The sequence below is a fragment of the Vidua chalybeata genome, chromosome 1, assembly GCF_026979565.1.
Source record: "Vidua chalybeata isolate OUT-0048 chromosome 1, bVidCha1 merged haplotype, whole genome shotgun sequence".
NCBI lineage: Eukaryota > Metazoa > Chordata > Aves > Passeriformes > Viduidae > Vidua > Vidua chalybeata.
Window position 1 is genome coordinate 137,066,415 of NC_071530.1, and position 12,278 is coordinate 137,078,692.

At 32.6% G+C, this 12,278-nt stretch overlaps 1 protein-coding gene across 3 annotated transcripts in view; it reads right to left on the reverse strand.

Annotated features, from left to right (window-relative positions):
• CSMD3 (CUB and Sushi multiple domains 3) overlaps nt 1–12,278 on the reverse strand; it is a 587,056-nt gene that overhangs the window by 305,922 nt on the left and 268,856 nt on the right. The gene's annotated exons all lie outside the window — the stretch shown is intronic.

The following is a 12,278-nucleotide window of genomic DNA, read 5'->3' on the forward strand; positions in this document are numbered from 1 at the left end:
AAAGAAAAGAAAAGAAAAGAAAAGAAAAGAAAAGAAAAGAAAAGAAAAGAAAAGAAAAGAAAAGAAAAGAAAAGAAAAGAAAAGAAAAGAAAAGAAAAGAAGAAAATAAGCACATTGTTTTTACCCATGTATAGTTCCTCAAAATTTCATATGGATAAAAATGACAGAATACTTATATGTAAGAATTTTAATACTGTAATAAATCATCTTTTATTACAGTTATAATTGAGAATGGAGAGCATTTGTGTTTAAAGATGTGGATGCCATTCTGATGGATTATTATCATGTCCTTGAAAGCTCCTGTTCCTTTGTTACACTTGGGTTCTGGTAATTGAAAAAGACGTGTTTCTATGTGCAAAAGCCAGTACAGGCAAGCTGGAAAACTGACGTATGTTCCAAGGACTGCAATTTGTTCCAAAAGGAGGAGAGACACTTTCCTTTACAGGTGTAAGTGGTGATATAAGTACACTGAAGAACAGCCAGTTTGGCATATTCACATATATAAATGCCTGTGTGTGCATGTATATGTGTGTACATGTATGTGTGCCATACTCCAGCGACTGCAGTCAAGTACAGAGAGTTAAGAGGGTGTAGATGGAAAGGATGTGGAAAATTGTGTAGGCAAGCAGCTGATTTGTTCTAATTGAGTATAGAGGAGAAAACCACACATAAATCTTCTTAATCTTCTTAGTCTAAAAAAAATATTCTGGGTATTTTGTGCTGCTCTAGCCACAAAATTTGTAACACTAGACATAAGAATTTAAACTGAAATCCATAACTATATTTAAAGCTGACACATATTTCACTCAGTACTTAAAAAACCAGCCAAGCAAAACCAAAAATCTCCAAACCCACCAAACAAAAAAGCTGTTATTTTTCGTCTACTTTTAAATTCTGTGCAACTAAATTTGCAGTTACATCAGAACAGAAAACTCCACAATAAAACATGGGCAAATAATGTTAGTATTCAATTCAACTTGAATGCATATTTCATTTATGAAGAGTAAAGTACATTTTGAAATAATATTGCAGCAAAACCATCAATACTATACGCATAATAAGAAGAAAAAGAAGATAGTATAAAAATTGTATAACTAATTCATGATCAGATATCGTAATCCTGTTTTCCATTAAACACATGAAGAAAACTAATTTCATTATTAGATATTTTTTTTGTAAGTGCAATGGTAATATTTTTTAAAATTAATATCCTTCTAGATATTTTATATTAGTTGAGTACCACCAAATTGATGCAAGGCATCTGTTCCTTTGTAACTGAAGTACTTGTCTTCTTAAGTTGAGTCAGAAAGCTAAAAGAGATTTTCTTTAGCACAATCAACAGTATCCCTTGTGATGTGTATTTCATCAGAGGAAAAGACAGAGGTTAAGGAAAATATCAGTTTCAAGGTATGTTTTTTTTTCAATTAGGAATGACAAAAAATTTTTCTTTATTTCACTGCAGAAAAGTAAGATCTTTGTCATTCTTTTTTAACAATGCTCACAAATAAAAAGTAAGAGAACTCTCTGAAAAATATGTGTCTCATTAAGGAATATTGTGGAACATGAAAAAATAATAAAAACTGATTTTTTTTGTTCAAAGAATAGGCTTCAGCTTCAATCTTTCCACTTGTCTGTAGTGAATATCTAAATTATTGATGACTCAGTTCTAATCTGGCTGCTCTGATATAATCTCTCACTTTTCTACAATCTGAAGTTCTTTTCTATGATAAAGAGAGCTTTTTTTTATTTTTAATCAAAAGAGACGTACATTTAAAAAGTTTATAATTTTCTTCTCCATTAATATTTTTCAGAGAAGGATGTTTAATTACAAGATTATTGTCTTGCTGTCTTTGTAATTTATCTAAAACTGTGGTAATAGGTAGGTCATGGAAAACTGTAAAGCCACATGAGCATAGCATAGTCTGCATTTGTCTTGTATCATATTCTGTGAAGCAGTCACATTTTAAGACTATAAGAAGCAATGATGTCATTGAAGACTTCAAAAATGTTAGATTATATTTAAAAATATGTTATAGGAACTGACTATAAGTAATTTGAAATATTAACATTTGATAATCTTATTCTTGTGAATCTATTACCTGGATTTCTTCTTAAAAGTTTCTGATTCAACTGAAAATTAGAAAATGCTTCTTCTTTGTGCAAAATTTACACTAGTAAATTAAAATCAGCAACAGCAGTCACCAAATAGAAGCATATTTTATGTACAGTAAAAAGTAAAATATTTTTCCTTGAGACAGTAAATCATTTTGTTTACCATGCATACCCCTGCTGGAAGAGGGTTAAACCAGTTGCTAAGGCCTACTCTAAGCATTCTATAGTATCAATGAAGTATTTCATAACTCCAGGTCATTAAAAGGTAAATGAGCTGCATGTAACAGTTAATACACAACCCATTTCAAACTTAGGTTTAACATAACCTTACATGATTTACAGCACAAACTTTGGAATTGGTAAAGTAACTTGCCATTTATTTAACAAATGTGCTTGTCACCTGATATTGAAGATATTTAGGTTTAAGGGAACTTGCACAAATTGAGCAAAAGTAACATATAGAAACAGCAGAGCTATCAATATCCAACAGTAAACTAATGTATTACACATGTACTGTACAAGCCTTTACATATTTCTACTGTAAAAATAAACCCTGTATACTTCTTGGAATTTCATCCTTTGACATGCAAAGTACATACACAATGTACAATGTAAAATGTACTTCAAATCCTTCCAAATATGCCAATGAGCAAGAAAATAAGTAGTCTTAAGGCTATGTTTTCAGAGTCCTTGTTTTACAATGTCAGCTTTAGTTAGATCACATCCAAAGTCAGTCAGATTTGCAGTACTCATAATATTGATTATTCCCTTTAGAACAGTGAAAAGTTTTTTTGATGATATCAGCATTTAAAGTTGATTGTTATGAAATGGAACCTTTCAAAACAAAAATTGAAATTTGGGTAAGATGAGTAAATAACTTAAAAATTTTTAATAAACTTTCCAAGAAATCTGCTTTTACCAGTTATCTAACAGCGTCTTTGCTAATTTTTCTGAAAAATCTATAAATGGCAAACCAAAGTTGGGTAGTATCCTTGAATCAGCTTATTATTACAGTAAAACCTTAGAGTTTTTTTACTTTTTAGTCTGTTGTTCATAAGAATAAACACTTCAAGGAAAACTGTGATGATTTATTGATTTATTCTACATATTTTTAAATCAGAATAGCATTACTAAAGTGTGCTATTGATCTGGTTAGTAGATGCATGGCAATCAGAAGTGCAGGGACAAGTATTTTTCTTGATCTATATATTCCAGTAAAGTCTGTTTTTCCAGTTTCCCAGAGCAAGACTAAAGCATTAATATAAATGAAATAAGATCCATGGGTTTTATTGATGTATGCAAACATTGATCATGCTATAATATATTTATGCATTTATTGCATTTATCCACTGCCCCACAGTCTCTTTCAAAGCTGAATAGAAAAAAATAAGGGACCACGAAATATTTTCAAATAACAAGGTATAACATCAGGGAACAATATTATGAACAAAAATATTTATCAATGATATGTCTGAGCTATAAGATTCTCGATAAAAGGATTATACTACTACCAAAAGTTGGTTCTGGAAGGCAAAAGAAGAAAATTTCAAAGATTCCATCACAGATATTTTGCCACCTGTCTTGAGCTATCATTTCACACATAATGAGTCAACTGATGATATAAGATATGCATCTGTATGGCTTCAGAACTGAGAAGAATATCTTAAAATTAAGCAATATATTAATTACTATATTTTATTTTTTTAGAAAGAGATACTCAGTAGTCTCTAAAAGTTTTGTACCTTTATAATAGCATTTGTGATAAATTCAGCAGGTGTTAGACTGCTACAATTGCTCTGATATAGGCTAATAATATCTTGAAATTTGTTCCAGAGGATATTATTAAATACATCCTTATATACTACTGTGAGGAAAAAGGAATTTTGTATTTTCTCTTCCTCCATATACACACTTTATAAAAAACCTGCACCTGTTTTTTTTTTAATTAAAAATAAAATATGCTGACCTGTGCACTATTACCTAAAAAAAAATAAAATTAAGAAGTAGCTAAACAGAAGGCAAAAGTCTCTCTACATCCTGGCTGCTCTTGCTATTTATTAACCCAAAAAACAATGAACAAGTTTGAATGCCTGATTTAAACTGAAATTATAAATCTAGACAGACATAGTAATAAGAGTAATAAGAGGCAGTAAAACTAATAAGTATTATCCAGTCTCTACAGGGAAAAAAGAAAAGTCCTATTTGGAAAATTATTTTCTGAAAATTGTAATTAGGTACTTTGGTTTCCAATTAGTTTGTAAAAAAATTTTTCAAAGGAATCATTGGGAGCAGAGATCTAATTTCTAACAAATTTCTGTAGGTGTTCCTTCCTTCCTTCGGTGCCTTGGAATATCTCCTTTAGAACCCACACTTCGAGCAAAACATCAGCTCAGAAGTAAAATGGGAAAAAGTTTTCCTGAATAGCTAATGACTACTTTGAGAACTTCCTACAGCTTTTCAGAGAGAGTATGCTCAGAAGGATGTGTTCCAGACAGCAGATTTTCCAGACAGTTGTTCAATATGTGTATCTAGTTCCTGATGAAATTACCTCCCTGAAGGTTTTACAAAGAAGGTAGTGTTCCAGGTGAAGTACTCAACTTTTAATAATTTCAAACCATCCAAAGAAGAATGGTGTGTAACAGAGGCAAGTATATGTTCCTCAGAGATGCTTCTGAAGGGAAGAGTAAAGATACAAAATTGCATGTACTTGTGCATCTGTTATCCTGAGTCGTCCAATGCAAATGTAACTCTAAAAATATTTTCAGATGTATAGTAACATTTTCACTCCATAAAATGGGGCGTTCTACCAGTAAAATAATTATGACGTTTCTGTAGATGTAATGAATCTTTTCTCCTTACAAGTGTAGTTAAGTATTAAGCTAAGATACAGCTTAAATGAGCTATATATTAGATAACATTAAGGAATAAATATTAATTAAAGCATCCTTCCAAGAATGTAACATATCTAAGACTGTTGTGTAACATAACAATAGTTTAATTTGTTCTTTTGCAGTTACATATTATAAGAACAACACATAAGAAATCCACCTCACTGAAAAATATTCACAAGATACCCATTTTCTCCATTTTTCACTGTTACTCTAGCAAGAAAAAAAGCAACCTAAAGACTCCTAATGATGTCTGGTTGCCTTTGTCACTTGTAGAAGTGAAATTAGCCAAGGAGAAGAAAATACATCTGGTTTGTATCTGAGTGTCCTCATCTGTCCTCAGGATGGTTAATTGCTTTTGTGCTAAGGATGTCTGAATACTTCCCAGTAAGTAAATAATGGGCATTTATGTCTGATGGTACAAGCTAAGGAAATGCCACTGTCTGATTGATCGGCTTTATTGCCATAATTTTGCATAGAATCACAGGTCCCTCCATCAAAATAATTGTTATCATGCATTTGATTATAGAAGAATAGTTTCAGAAGGAAAATATATTGAATCAACCATTTATTATAAGACTCAGCTATCATTTTATTTAAATTATTTATACTAGGTATAATTTTATTTAATATTACTGCTACTGTGGAGCAGCTAATCCTGGAAAATTAAGGACAAGAAAATCATCAGGAGTAGTCAGCATGGCTTTACCAAGGGGAAGTCATGCTTGACAAACTTTGATAGATTTCTGTAATTAAATGACTCGCCTGATGGCCAAAAGAAAAGCAATGGATATTTTCCACCTGGACTTCAGGTAGGCCTTTGGCATTGTCACAATATTAACAGACAAACTGTTGATGTGTGGGCTCAGCAGACAGCAAGGTGGATTGAAAACAGGATGAAACTGGGCTGAGAGGATGGCTAACAGTGACACAAAGTCTTGTTAGGGGCCAATAACTCATGCTGTATCTCAGGGGTCAATACTGGGACAAGCTTTCTTTAGCATCTTTATAGGTTATCTAGGTGACGGGGCGGACTGCACTCTCAGCAAGTTTGCCACAAGAGTGAGAAGGAATGAGCAGTTAATAGGCCAGAGGGTCATGCTGCCATGAAGAAGGACATCAACAGGCTGGAAAAATGGACCATTAAGAACCTCACAAAGTTCAACAAAAGGAAGTGCAAAATCATGTCTCTGGGCAGGAACTACCCCACATACCAATACATAATGGGGGCCAGCTGGAAATGTTCTAGATAGCCTGAAAGGCAGTATGACTTGCCAGGACCTATATAAAGAGATAGTAACAGGTAACAGCAGGAAAAAAAAAATCAACTAATTTATAAAACCACAATGAAAAAAATCACACTCATCTTTCCCTCACAAAACTAAGCTCAGTGTCAGAGTTCACAAAAAGAAAAAACTTATTATTCTCAAATAGGAAAATTATTGCAATCATAAGCAGGGCCTGAGGACTTCAAATTAACTTGCCCCTGCTTTGGTTCTTCCTTTCAGTAATTACTCAGAAGGATATCCTTGCACCCAGCATAGAAATCTGCACTTTTTAATCCCACAGAGGGTAAGCCATCTGTTCCATAAGAAAGAATAGAGGTCACTAACTGATGTCAGTCTAACCTGATGGGCAGCCACACATCCTGAAAGTGATGGAAATATGGGAATCATACTGTGACTTAAGTCTCAGTGCAAGCCTTCAGGTTCCACTCCAAATGTGTATTGAGTTTACAAGGTAAGATTTTGGGAGCAGAGATAGCGTACAGTGAGGGGAAAGTGCTGATTTAGATTTTTTCTTATTTTAACTATTCTATGTTGATTTAATTGGCAGTTAATTTTATTAATTTCTCCAAGCTGAGTCTGCTTTGCATATGGGAGTAACTAGTAAATGATCTCCCTGTTCTTATCTTCATTTGTGAGTTTTTTCTTCATATTTTCTGCCCCTGTCCTGTTGAGGAAGGAGCATTACAGATGAGCCTGGCGGGCATCTGGCAGCCAAGATGAGCACACCATAGAATGGTACCACGAGCCTTTCAAAGAATCCCTTCATAGAAAACAGAGAAACAAACAAGCAAACTACTATCAGCCCTATTTCCCAGTATAATATCACAAAAAAAAAGGTATATATTGAGCAGAACAATTTCCTGTAAAGAGCACTCACAGGAGCAACCAAGTGAACTCAACCATGGAGAAAAGCGACAAGTTCTGTGCCAAAAATTCATCAAACAAAAAAGACTGAAACATCTCAAATGCTCACAGTGCAAGCACTGGAAATTTGCTATCAAAGTCTCTTAGTCATATATCTTTTTAAGAGTTCTAGCTTGGGTGTGGATATTCATGATAAGTAAAAGTAAGAAAAATGTTTGCATTTAGAATTGGGGGGAGATGTAACTGAGACCCAATTTAGGAACTTATAGAAAGTCAAACAGAAATAAAATTCAAATTTGACATTTAATTTTACAAAAAGCTTTATCAAAACGTGGAGTTAATAGCTCCAGGTATAGTAAATACAGGCAACAGCTAGAATCTAATATTGCTAATGGCTCAAAGATAAATAATTGCTTTTGTTGTAGCTATTGCAATAAGTACAATCTCACCCATTCTATATGGTCACTCATATTTTCAGAGTGTGAAACATCACTCCTAAAGTCACAGACATGGCAGGAAAAAATAATTAAGATAATGAACCTGTCCTCCTTTCATAATGAAGACCTATAGGAAAATTTCAGGATGGAACGACAAGTCATTTATCCCTCTACAAATGCACATACTTCCTGACTCCAAATTCTTTTATTTAACAACTTAGTCTGTTCCCTCACAGCCAAACCTGTTGCTTCCTGTCATAGGAATAACTGTATTCCTTGCTGTGCTCTTATTCTGCTGAGAGAATCTCCCCTCTGTCCACATGTATTTCTAAAACTTTTTAACTGTAGTATATATGTGACTCAGATATTTTAACTTGATCAAAAAGTACACGAACAATATAGAAGAATAATGTAGCCAACACTACAGAGAAATTTATTATGTTCTGAACAGAACCAAAATATATTTACACTTTCTGGTTTCATATAAGATAAAAAAGTGCTATCTAATATTGATAAATAAAAGAGCAGCCTTTTTAATCTGAATGGATGAAGAACACAATTATGGGTAAAATATAAATTTAGAGTGAGTTTATGTATACTCACACTTTTTTAATAATTTCACTGACTGTAACACCCATAGTACAGCTTCACACTAGGCTTAGGAAACCCAAGTTTGAGGCATTTGCTTGCAAAAGAAGAGGTGCAGTGTGCTTTGTTCCAACAGACCTGAACAAAAGAAACTTCATTAAATGGGTCTTTGTATTCATGCTGAAGCACCCTGCCTGCTTGAGATTTATGCTGTTAACCTGATTAAATATGGATGGCAACTGGGTTTAGGCTTAACAGCAAGCTTAGGAAATGTTCCACTGACAGTTTTGACATGGTTAACAAAATAACACAGCTGTAGAAAATTAAGCACAAATAGTCAGCACTTTGGTGAATATTTTTTTTGCTTATTTTTGTCTTAGTCTAAAAGCAAAAAAGCTTCAAAATTGAAAGATTCATTTTTTTGCAGGAAGAAAACAGCATCTTAATGACATGAGAAAGGAAGAAGGGAAGAATTGAATGTAAAAACATATTTTTAAAAACCACAATTTTAATACAAAGTAATTAAATTACAACCATATTTAATATTATTTCAGTAATAATTGCAATATATTCCCTCAGTATAGTTCTCCATACTTGCAGAAAATGTCATGTGAGGAGTTTCCCAGATCCTTTGAAGTATTTCAACAGTTTCTTAGAAAGTAAAGGACTAAAGCAATTGGAAACAGATGTTATAAATTTTCAGTAAGCTCTGCTATTTCAACAAAATTCTGATTATACATTTCCTAATTGACAATTGACATCCACATAAAAACCCCCCCAAAAACCACCCCCAAAAACTAAAAAAACCTTAGCAAACATAATAATTAAAAAAAATGTAAAGGCAAAATCAAAAGTCAGTTATCTCCCAGCTCTTAAGGATATCATTCTTTATTTCAAAATTATTTCAAAATTCGATAGATAAAAGGATAAGAATGTGAACACTGTCAAGCTTTCAAAAGCCTATATTCTAAAGAATTCATTTAAAAAATGTAATTATATAAGCAGTAAGGTGACTTTTATGATTGAAATACATTCAAGATAGAATGTGGTGATGACAAAGGATAACATACAGGTAAATTTTTTTTTTTAAAAATTCCTATAATATAAAATTAACAGAACCAGGACCTAGTTTTCTGATCCATCTAAATTTAGCAGTTAGCTCACCATATTTAATTTCTTCTTACAATTCTAAAAAAAAAAAAAAAAAAAAGCTTGATTATTTTGTTTTTTTAAAGGAACCCTTTTGCTTATTTTTCTCCTTCTTGATGCTTGGTGATGAATGATATGTGGTGTGAATGTGGTTGAGATCTGTCAGAAAGTCTGCCATTCTAGCACTGACATTTTCCACAGTGTCTCTGTCACTCTGGATTAGAAAAAATCAGCAAGTATAATCCATAAGACTTGAACTCTGGTTAACTTTAGCCCTAATTCAGATTTCACCGGTATTTTAGCCTGGCATTAAATTTAAAATTCATCATTTTGCATTTTGTATTCCTTTTTTTTTTTATACAACAATGAAAGGAAAATAGGTTTTAAGTTTTTTTAGGAGAAAATAAGTACAAAAAATACACTGGGGAGGAGACGGGAATTAAATCTTGAAAATACAAAGGTTTATGACTCAAAATATAAACATAAAATTATCCCATTACCTATTGTCAGAATAAATTACTGGCAAAATTACTGGCAATACATAGCATGGTCCAGAACCTAACTGATGAGTTTATGCAATATGCCACAAGATATTCAGGTATCATTTCCCTTACTAAATGTGAGAGATGTAATGAAATGGAGTCCAAACTGAGGACTTCTTGTTCTCATTTCTGTTCAGATACTCATAAGAACTTTTTCAAGGCATCCAAGGATTAATAATATGTGCAGCACAGTTGAAGACAAGTAAAGAAGTTTAAATTTTGTTGTTTCTTCAGAGTTCCACATAAAGGTATGATTTTCATTTATGTTCTTTCAGGTAGATCCCTGTAACTATAGCTTTGCTATTTTTGATCAACAAAGTTTTTGTTGATTCCAGAGTAGCCATGGATAAATGTGGCAACAATCACTTCATTGGTGTATTTCAAACACTATATGGAAAACATGTTAAGACAACCCAGAAATGGGAAAACTGTCCATGATTTCCTCTATCATATACTGCTGGAGAAGCAGTACATTTGCAGGTACTGATCTTCACAGAGAATTTCAACCTTCCCTCATAAGAGAGCAACAAAGCAAGGTACAAAGCATAAAGAAAGTTTAAAGAATATGTTGGTGTGATACCATACAGGCAGCCATAGATATTTCACTGTTGCAAAATTATGTATCAATTTCCCATATTTCTTTCTCCACTGAATCATTATTCAGAGCTTTGTACATCATAGATTATAAATATACTAATCATAATGTTAATTATTGAAAAATTGGTTGTTTTGTCTTAAACAGATCAGCTCCAGAGAACAGGATCCTAATATAAGAATAAGAATGTAAAAAACATGCACAAGAACAATGAAAATATGAGGATCTCGCTGATAACATCAGATGTGTCAGTGCACCTTCATCAATGAGTTTTATTTTTTACTACATCCACATGACTTTCCTCTCACAAACAATTTTTATTCTACTTTTCAATAGTAATCATGTCACTGTTATCTCTGGTCATGTTTGAGGTTTTTAGTTACGGCCCTACTCCACTGTCAACAAGGCTTGGGCATGAACAGTATATCTAATTAGCTGTCTGAGGCAAGAGACCAACTCTAGTGCAGTACAAAGCGAAGGAGGCAGATGACTGACCGGGAAAAGATTTTGTTCAACTATATGGTGCTGTTATCAAACTTATTTCTGAAATGAGTTTGGGAGAAAATTAGCTAGATTCAGTCCTGGATAAAACCATTTACACTAAAGAGCCTTTCAGGTTCTTTCATCCATTGAGTTCTACCTTAAAAGATTCTCAGTTCCTGAGCTATTTTGTTGCAAATGATGCAACAAGTAGCAGCCCTGAAATACCAGGATCACAAAGTCATAGTGGTTCTTACAGCTATGGTGTAGAATATTGTAAATATTGTCATTATATAATCAATACCATCACATTATGTTGTAGTCATCATAAAAAACTCTTAATGACAGATCTTCATTTATACATCAATGAGGTTTTTGACTTCAAGGCACAAAACACCATTAAAATCCACATTCAACATACAATCTTCACTCAGAACAACAACAACAACAACAAAAAAAAACTCAACTAAACTAAATAGAACAAAAAAAGTTTCCTATATCAAATCCAAAAATAACATTTTCACAACACAGAACAAAAGGACAAATTACAAAAAATCCACCCCTGGACCCTTCACTACAATTATGGTACAAATTCTCCACTCTCCTTCTACCTCACAACATGGTTTAATACTTGTTTTGCTCACTATTTCTCCCAATTAATATGCCTTCTAGCAGTCAAACAAGGCCAGAAATATTGTGTTCAGAACAGTAAGACAACATTAGCATGAATCAAAACTAAACACATTAAACCACTGATTATATAAGCAAAGACTTTATACATGGAAGTTCCTCAATATATCATAAAAAGAAGTTGATCTAACTAGTGAAAAGATCTCTTTTTTCTTTTAACCTCAACAAGTTAATGTTCTTCTAATCAGTGCTAGACACTTTTTCTGAAAACTATAAACATATCTGAATATTGTTCCAGATAACATTGTAAACCTTTCCTTAGTTTAAAAACTCCATAATTCCTGTGTATCTACATTTCATTGCAATATGAAAGAACTATATTTAGTCCAACCAATACCATGTAAAGAACAGTTTTTTCTGGGTAATATTGAAGCTATTATAATATAGCTCCTAGCATTACAATCTGCCCATGATGAATAAAACTCAGAGTACTGTAATTTCAGTGGTATATTATGAAAGTTCAGAAACAGTGTCCAACTTATACTCTGAAATAAAATTACTTGTTTAACCTAACATTACTTCTTTGCATTCTTATTACTGATATAATACTAATGTACCACTAACAAACAGGTATTCCTTGTTATGGCCTTATCTTAATGCTCCTATTTAATTTTAAATAAGTGATCTATTCTTAATTATTGTTT